Source organism: Gavia stellata, chromosome 12, assembly GCF_030936135.1.
Source record: "Gavia stellata isolate bGavSte3 chromosome 12, bGavSte3.hap2, whole genome shotgun sequence".
Taxonomy (NCBI): Eukaryota; Metazoa; Chordata; class Aves; order Gaviiformes; family Gaviidae; genus Gavia; species Gavia stellata.
In genome coordinates this window covers 25,242,538-25,251,451 of record NC_082605.1, presented here as the reverse complement: position 1 = coordinate 25,251,451, position 8,914 = coordinate 25,242,538, and positions in this window count along the sequence as shown.

The following is an 8,914-nucleotide window of genomic DNA, read 5'->3' as shown; positions in this document are numbered from 1 at the left end:
GGCTAGATGAAGGACAGAGACAGCACTTGATGACCTAATTTGTTTTAAATTTTAATTTAAAATGAAATTATTACTGATTTCACAACTTTAAAGAAGAAAGAAGTATGTGAACCTGAGGACTTTGCTCTGACAGACATTGGAACAGATTATCTTCTAAGGAAGAACACAAGATCTCAAGCCACAAATAAAAGGCAAGGTTAATCACAGGCTGACATGTAGGGTTATTTTCTTATTTTATCTCTTTTCCTTAGTAAATATAGTGATTATTCTAAATGACGTGTTTGAAGGCTGTATGAATCCTTTCTAAAACTAGTGGAAACTTCTCCTTACACTTCTATACACATCTATAATAGAGAATAAAGCTTATGCTGAAACTGCAATTACTTGTGGGGTTGTTTCTTGTTTGTGTGTTTAAGTGCAGCTCAAACTAGGTAGTTCATGCAATAAACTATGCAAACTAGATGGACAAGGAATCAGCTTTCAGTTGCCAGATTCGCTTAATTGCCAAGGGATTTGTTAATAAGGATCTTATCAAGGAAACCATCTAATAGCTCTTCCAGTTAAAAAAAAAAGAGAAAAAAGAAAATTAGTTTTCCAGTTACCTTGCTTGGATTCAGAACCATATCCATACTGGTGCATACATCAGAGGTACAAGGTAATTTTTCATGCCTTCAAATGCATAAACGAGTATGCTCCAATGTAGATATGTTCTTTTCTGTACCACAGGCCATACGAACATCTGATAATCCATGAACATTCTCTAGAATTTCCTCCTGAAGATATTCTATAAAGTACTCTTTAACAGGCTAATGTGATAAATGTAAATACAACTGCAATTTTTATTAGACATGTTCTCTTTTCCTGTCACAGAATTAGTCACCTCAATGAAGCAACCCCTTGGATGCCACTAGCACCATCTTGTGCTAATACTCCACCAGAAGGCAAATGAGAATTAGAAGTGAAGGAGGAAGCATATTAAAAATGAGTAAATAATTCTTATAAGACTAAGAAACAAATATGCTTAGAACTTTCAGCACCAGTTCAGAAAACCATTGTGTTTCAATGCCACCATCAGAAGAAACAATGTAATGTTTTCCACACCATTATATATAACACATATCTGGGTACAGATCTTACCAGCATTTGCTGAACAGCTCCTGTAAGTCATACACGTCCCCGGCGTTCTCCCGTAGAATGGCCAGCATACAGCAAAGTGGCAGGTTTTTCAGATGTGCAGTCTCCTTCACAGTATGCAAAGCTAGCCCAGGGTGAGGATGTGGACACGTACTTTTTGAAACCTGTAGAAGCGTTATGAAAGGGAAGAGTCAGAAAGAGCACCGAGGTCGCATTTATTACACTGAACTCTAATCATGACTTCCACAACAGATCCGCTGCTTGTGTTCTTTTTATATTTAATGTTTTCCAAGCATATTCCATGGAAACAGTCAACCAATAAGCTGCCCAACAGTGCAGGAAGGAAACGGTCAGCCAGAGATACTGCATAAATCCTTTCTTAAAAAAGGAGCACTGTAGTTAGGATCACTGTTTCTAGAATTCTGAGAGTTGTGCAGGATACAGTCTACTCACCGACAAGAAAAAATATGGCTAAGCTAGTCTACAGTATAAAAATTGAGGCACAGGCTATTATGCTGTGTTGCTTATCCAGCTTAGTGAGCAGAATATTCTAAGGTTGTCTTAAAAAAAAGAAAAGGCAACACAAAAAACCCCAACAATGTGTCCTGGCGATCTACAGAAAAAACTTTGGGCCTATAAATGTGTACAGTATTTTCTCCTTTGCAAATATGACATCCACCTCAAGAGGGTAGTATAACCTAGTAGTGCACAATGATCATAAGGACAAAACAGGTCTCAGGTGCTTCCTAACCTGCCTAGTAGAAGAAACTGATGCTCCCTATTTTCTTCCAAGTATTCTGCTCAGAGAGATTTTTTTGTACAGTCCCTCTTGTTTTGGAGGCAGAAGAATAAGTAAGCAAAGCAGTGAATTCCACAGAAGTGTTCCAGGAATGGTTCCACGACACTGTAGCTGCCAGTAAAGCAATGCCTGAAGAGCAAAGCACTGGACTAGCATGATTACAGCTTGACTGCATCCGCAACTTCTGTGGGCAACCTGCTGCAGTGTCTCACCACCCTCATCATAAAAAATTTCTTCCTTGTATCTGATATAAATCTACCTTCTTTTAGTTTAAAACCATTACGCTTTGTCCTATCACCACATCCACAGAAGGCAGTTAGCATCTGACTCCTGATTTCAACAGTTTGAAGTGTCTAATAGATTAAAGGTTCCTTGCATACTGAGGCAGAAGTGATTTAGTTCAGTATTTCTGGTGTATAATTATTTGCCCATCTCTAAACTTCCCTAAAAAGTTGTGTACATCATGGAATACATGCCATTTTCAATGCAAAACTCATTCTTAAGTGCCAACTATTCAGAAGACTTTTCCAATTAAAACTTCATAACAAATTCTATTCGCTCTAGCATCTCTTTCCATTTGAGTTGCAAACCAAATGGAAAAAAGAACCAAGATTTCAATAAAATACTCTCAAGAACAGTAAGTTGCATGGTTATCAGAATTAGCTGGTACACATTTTTGGGTTGGCATCAGTGAACTACACTAGCAGCAATCACTTAAATTCCTAAATTCTTCTTTTTGCCCATATCAACATGAGTTTTTAAAAAAAAGGCAATTTCATCTCTCACTGTGAGTATACTGCTCAGGTGGTACAATTTTCTGGTACAGAAAAATAAAATAACCTATGTTACTCCTGCAATATATGCTCTAGTATTTTTCCAAAACAACTATGCAATCTGTTTGGAAAAATAAGCTAGGTCTCTACCCTCTGACACAGTACAGATAATTTCAAAACTGGCATTCTCTTTATGTAATTTCTGAGCAATGACATTGAGGTAAAAAACATCTAACAGAAGCTGGGTAATTACCTGGGTATTCACTACAACTGGTTGTCCTAACCCAAATACAGCATACAACGAATGCAAGAAGGTGACCTAGCCAAAATGCAAGGAATTATTTAAAAACAAAAAAAACCAACCCACAATCAAAAGCCAAAGTAAAACCACGTTTTTTCTCTCTGCCAACCCCGATCCAGTTTCTATTCACTTGGTAGTAATGTTTCCAACACAGTCAAGAACGTCACCAAACTCATCTTTCTCCCCAGATTCCAGCAGCCAAAAGGAATGGATTCTTGCAGGGTTGAAAAGCAAAACAATCCCTAAACCAATATTCCTTTATGCACTCAGTAACAGTATGACAAAGCACTCCATCCACATATTTACACAAATATTTGATTATGTCGTTAAATATCATTTGGATGGGAGGGCAGCAGGGGAAGAGGAAAGGGAAGAGTGCACTTCTGTGTTAGTCCCAAGTCATTCACCCAGACTTCCCTAACCAGAAGCTATTTTGGAATCAGTCACCATTCCAGTATTACCTAAGTGCCCACAATTAAGACTTTTTTCATGCTGCAGCTGAATATGTTTATTTCTTTGTGGTTCGTGCTTACTAATAATTTGAAATAATGAATGAAATATATATATTTAAAAAAAAGTCACATTAGGAAAAGGCAAATGCAGCCACCACAGGACTCACCTTCAGCTGTAATCAATCTCCCTAAATTGAAGAGGCTGCATTATTACTTTTGTTTTCCAAAAGCCTTTAGAAAAATAAACATTTTCTTCCACTAATTTCAGATGTTTATTCAATTGTGAAAATGAAATAAGGTGCCTAATTAAGCTACAATCAACCCAGTTCCTATGCAAAAAAAAAAATTGATAGTAACATCCCATTAAAGAAAACACGAGTCCCTCAAAATAAACAGCTAGTATTTTATAACAACTTTAAGTGTTTAATTCTGTATAGATTAGGGAAGTGGAAAATATCCAGTCACTTCAATTGTAATAGCTTCCCAATCTAAAGAATGATGTAATGCGTTTCTTTTTCTTTTCCCCCTGTGATGATACATTACTAGACTGGGTTTTACAAAACCAGGAAAATCCTAAAGAAAGAAACAGACTAAAAACATTTCTTCCTCTTCATTTAAAATTTTTCAAAAAGATTCTAACGATTAAGATCCCAAAAATATTTCAACACATCCATTCAACAAAGACATACTCACTGCCTTTGTTTTTCTTTTTGGTTCATCCACAAATGCAGACTTGGAGAGGCTTCTTCAGTGACTGCGCTTCAACAAGTCACAGGGTATTCTTTAAAGTCATTCAGAACAACAACTGGATAGCCGCAGGTTCATCCACCTGCTTGTATTTTCTGTCTGAACACAGTTGCAATTGCCGGCCTTCTCCGAGTTTTGGAATGGCACAGACGCTTCTCAAGGTGCAACCTAACTTACAAGACTTCTTCCACACTGTGGGCTATCAGCCTGAACTTCACCTGGTGGAGATACCTCCTTTCTGACCGTTCACCCTGCTGACTTTCCGAACACACTCTGGAGAGTGCCTTAAGACATATCACTGTGGATCACTGATGCTTTGTTTTCTTCTTCCTGTGATCTCCAGGCTCTGGTTCTCTCCCGTCACACTTATTTTCTGTTCTTTGCACGATATTTACCTCATCACACTCAGGTTTATTTTCAAGCTAGATAATAAATGAAAAAGCATATTTGTTAGTAACATGTTTAAACAGTTACGAACGACTAAACAGATAGTATGTGAGTTAGGGGAGACAAACAAGCTAAAGGATGAGAATTTTTCCCCTCCTCCCATGAAAGGGGAAGATGCTATAAAACTCTGCAGCCAGCTGATACGAAAACTGGAAATTGAGTAGTCTAATTCCCTACAGTTTTGCTCTCATCACACCTATGCTTACAATAAAACACATCAGTATTTATCTACCTGAATGGAAGCATTAAGTGACCATCAGACATCACAGGATACTAAATGAGGTTCAGACAACATTATCGAATTATACAGATAAAAAAGGGTAAATAGTTAAAGAGAATACAGTTGGTTTTGGCCAACACAAAACACAAACATGATGTATGTTATGGTGTCATTGCCTCACTGGTTAAGATAAAAATCTTTTAGAAAGCCTGAGGGTCTATAGAAAGCAACCAACTACAGTAAGCAAAAAAATAAAGTAGCTCTGCTGCAACAAAGGATTTTTACATCAGCTTTATAATTAAAGTGAAGTACTTTCTCAATCTATTATGTTCATTGTTGCAGTTTGCTACAAGAACAGGAAGTCAAGATTTGAAAAACGTCCACAAAGAAACATTACTTCATAACTAAAAATAGGAGTGACAGGAGCAACTCTAGAAGCCTTTAAAGTAAGGGAACAAATGACATTAGATTGCCCTCCAAGAGTCATTAACTGGCTAAAAAATAAACAATGGCAGAAACCTGAAATTTTCATTCACATGTGTTTTCGGGAACAGAACTCAAGACTACAAGATACCACAGATAATAAAAGTTTTGCAGGATTGAATGATGGCAAACAATGACACTACATAATTATATCCATATATGTGTATTTAAAGACTATGACTAAATCTTTGTGCTTTTAGACACAGGTAACCATTAATTGATAGGGTTTAGCAAAAAGTTTAAGTTGCAGACAAAAATTTACAGCATTAGTGTTGTTTGCTGTTGGCATGAGGATGTCAGACAAGCCAAATCTGACCACAGCTCTTCCTTTGGTCTTAGCAATTCCCGGGGAGAACGTAAGCAGCGGGAGATTCCCTTTTCTGCTCTTACAGAAACAACTTTATTCATCACAAGGGAATAAAGAAGAACATCAACCCATTCCCATACTTTGCAAGTTATTTTTAAAACCAACACTTGCCAGTACCCTGTAAGAAGTGCTAGAAACGAGACAGACGCACATTCAAAATTTCCTTGTGAAACAGGATGCAAACAACTTTCATTAGCTTTCTACACGTCCCGCTTCAGATCACTACATTAAAACACAGCCAACCAACAACATATTGTTATAGGACAAATCTTTGTCACTCCATCCCAGCCCAAGCCTGGAAAGAAAATCGGGTGCTTTTACTAACGCTGTTGTAGCAGTAGCATTCTTGCACTCACCTCCTACACTCTGGCTCTTCCAGCCACGAAGAGCATTTGCCTTTTAAAGCAACTTGCTCCCTCATCCTGAAATCTTAAGTTCGCTTCTGGAAAACGCCCTTCAGACCATCTATCCCTGCTCCGCGGAGGCAGAGGGACACCCCCTGCATCGCGGCCTGCGGTCCTTGCTGCGAGGCTGGGCCTCGGGCCCCACGGACTCACTGTGCTGCCCCAGGGCGCGCTCAGAGGGTGCCCCCACACCGGCTCTACCGGAGGACGACGGCGCCCCTGGGCCGGCCGAAAGCCCTGGGGGAAGTTGCAACTCGCTCCCCGCGGCCAGACGACCCGCAGGCCTCGCCCCGCCAGCCCGGTGCCGTCTCTTCGGGGCGGCTGCACAGGCCGCAGCGGCCGCCCCCCGGGCAGCTGGCGATGCTTGGGCAGGGAGCCCTGCGCCCAGCTAGGTCCCCTGTACCCCTCGCGCCGCCAGCCCGGCTCCCGGGGGCTGCAGCCCCGCTGCTTCGCAGCCGTTCCCCGCTCGGGGGGGACGGGGCCGAGACCAACCCCACCCCGCAGCACCTCAGGGGCGAGCGGGGAGGCTGCCCCTCAGGAGGGACCCCCGCCCCCGTAAGGCGGGACCTTGGGGCCAGCCCTGGCGCCGATTGGGCGGCTCCCAGCCGCCGCTGGCGTCGATTGGCTGTGCTGGGCACGCCGGTAAGGGCGGGAAGGGTGGTCCGCCCCGTCGCCCGCTCCTCCCAGCCCTGCCACGGCGATCCCCGGCTGGCCGCAGCGGAGCCCGTCTGCGCCGCACTTAGGCCGTTCCGCAGGAAAGGGTCAGTGCTAACAGGGCGGGCAGAAATACGCTGTGGGGTGCGGGACCCGCGGCGCCCGCGGGCTCTGGGCCCGGCCCTCGGAGGAGCCCAGCCCGCAGCTGTGAGGGCGCGGCCTCCGTCCCCTGCCGCGGGGCGGGAAGCGCAGAGAAGGCGCTTGAGGAGCGGCCTGGGCTCTCCTGTGGGCTTTTGTACCAAGCCTTTTCTCAGTAGACAGGCTATTAATTAGAGGACGTAAGGAGAGAAAAAAATATATTTGTACCACTTGGGAATGCTGCAAAAGCAACATGGATTGTACTGTATGAATTACTGTAGACGGAAGACATCAGTTTGGGCAAGGGCGTTGTGCAGAACAGCACACAAAATACAAAATACATGTTTGATTGTATGCCAGCTGGTGCACTGGTCATCAGTGAGAACTGTTATTATTGACTTAGCTACGCAGTCGTGCCATTTTCTCTTCTACTTGCTTTTCTCCTTTCCCAGCCTGTCAAACGTACCCTCCCACAAACGCAAACACTGGTTTTTCAGCGCAGCTCGACAGCTCCTTTCTCCCTCTCTGATGAGCCTCTCCTATACCGCTGGGTTACGGTTACTCACCCCTGGGTGGATACATGAGAAGTACACTACAAGTACCTTAAGGTTTTCTAAAGAGTCAACAGCTTTGCGTAGGAAATACTGTAGTTGTTTTCTCTGAATGATAATATTCTGTAGGAATATCTTGAAATACTTATTTGAATTTTTCAACTGCACGTTCAAGTTGTAAACACAAAAAGATTCTACGTAATAATAATGTGCCTAGATCAATGTCATGTGTGGTGGGTTGTCCTTGTACACTCACTTTACTGGAATGCTTGAAGGTGTAGTCCAGTCTTTCAATTTAGGGAACTTTACCATTTACTTTAACAAACAGCAGCAACTGTGTAAGAAATAGCACCAGGAAATATGATTCATCAAATGTTAGGAAATGCATCTCTCTCACTGTTGCCTGAAAAAAAACAACAAACCCTAGCAAATGTTGGAAGTTGGGAGCATTTTATAGCATGGACATTTCATTTTTAGGTACAAACATGTTCTAGTGCAAAGGATACGTAAGATGCAGTCAATGGTTACAAAAAAAATTGCTAGTTTGTTACATAGCCATTAGTAACCCAAAAACTGTGTAATACAGCTTTCTTCACATTCTACATATTTAAATGCCTTCTTAGTTTTGCTAGTAGACATGATGCTTCCATGTTTGTATTCACATTATTAAACATACAAGAAAAAGTAGAATAATGTGTCAATGAATTTATAATTCTTACCATTAATCAACAATATAGGATGATGTTCAGTCTCTAGGTTTTAACAGCACCTTTGGAAGGTGCTAATCTCTAAATTAGCTTTACTTGCATGGTTCTACAGTTTTATAACAGCTATATTTTTTTAAAATTTATATTCTATGCTCTTATTCTAGTGTTTGTGGATAAAAAAAAGTAGAGTTGTCCTTCATTTTTGACAAAGAGCTACAATGTTTTAAAGATAAAGGATACTGTAGGTTGATTGTGCGTCTGAACAACACCAAATGTCAGCTATATCTCAGTAATCCTTGTAATTATTAATTTTACAGTGCAATTTTTCTCTAGGAACACATCAAAGGAAAAAATCACCCATTTAACAGTGAGTGAAGACTGAATAAACATGTTTGTACTAATAATTACTAATGATTAAGTGTGTGCAAAGAGACCTTGAGCTGCTTCCCTATGAACACAAATTACCTAAATAGGGTGGATTGAGATGCATTTTTCTGTGCCATAAATCATGAAAAAGCAAGCTATAAAGAAAGGATTTTTTTCATTTTTTTATTCACAAAGGTATTAGTAAGATGTAATGTATAAAATCGCCAAGTTGAGATTAAAACATACAGTATACTGAATAGCCAAGTTATGTAACAGAGTACCATCATTATAAGACTACGCAGTGTCTTATGTATGTTATATTATATACTTACGTAACTCTACAAGACCATGTACATCACTTCAGAATATTT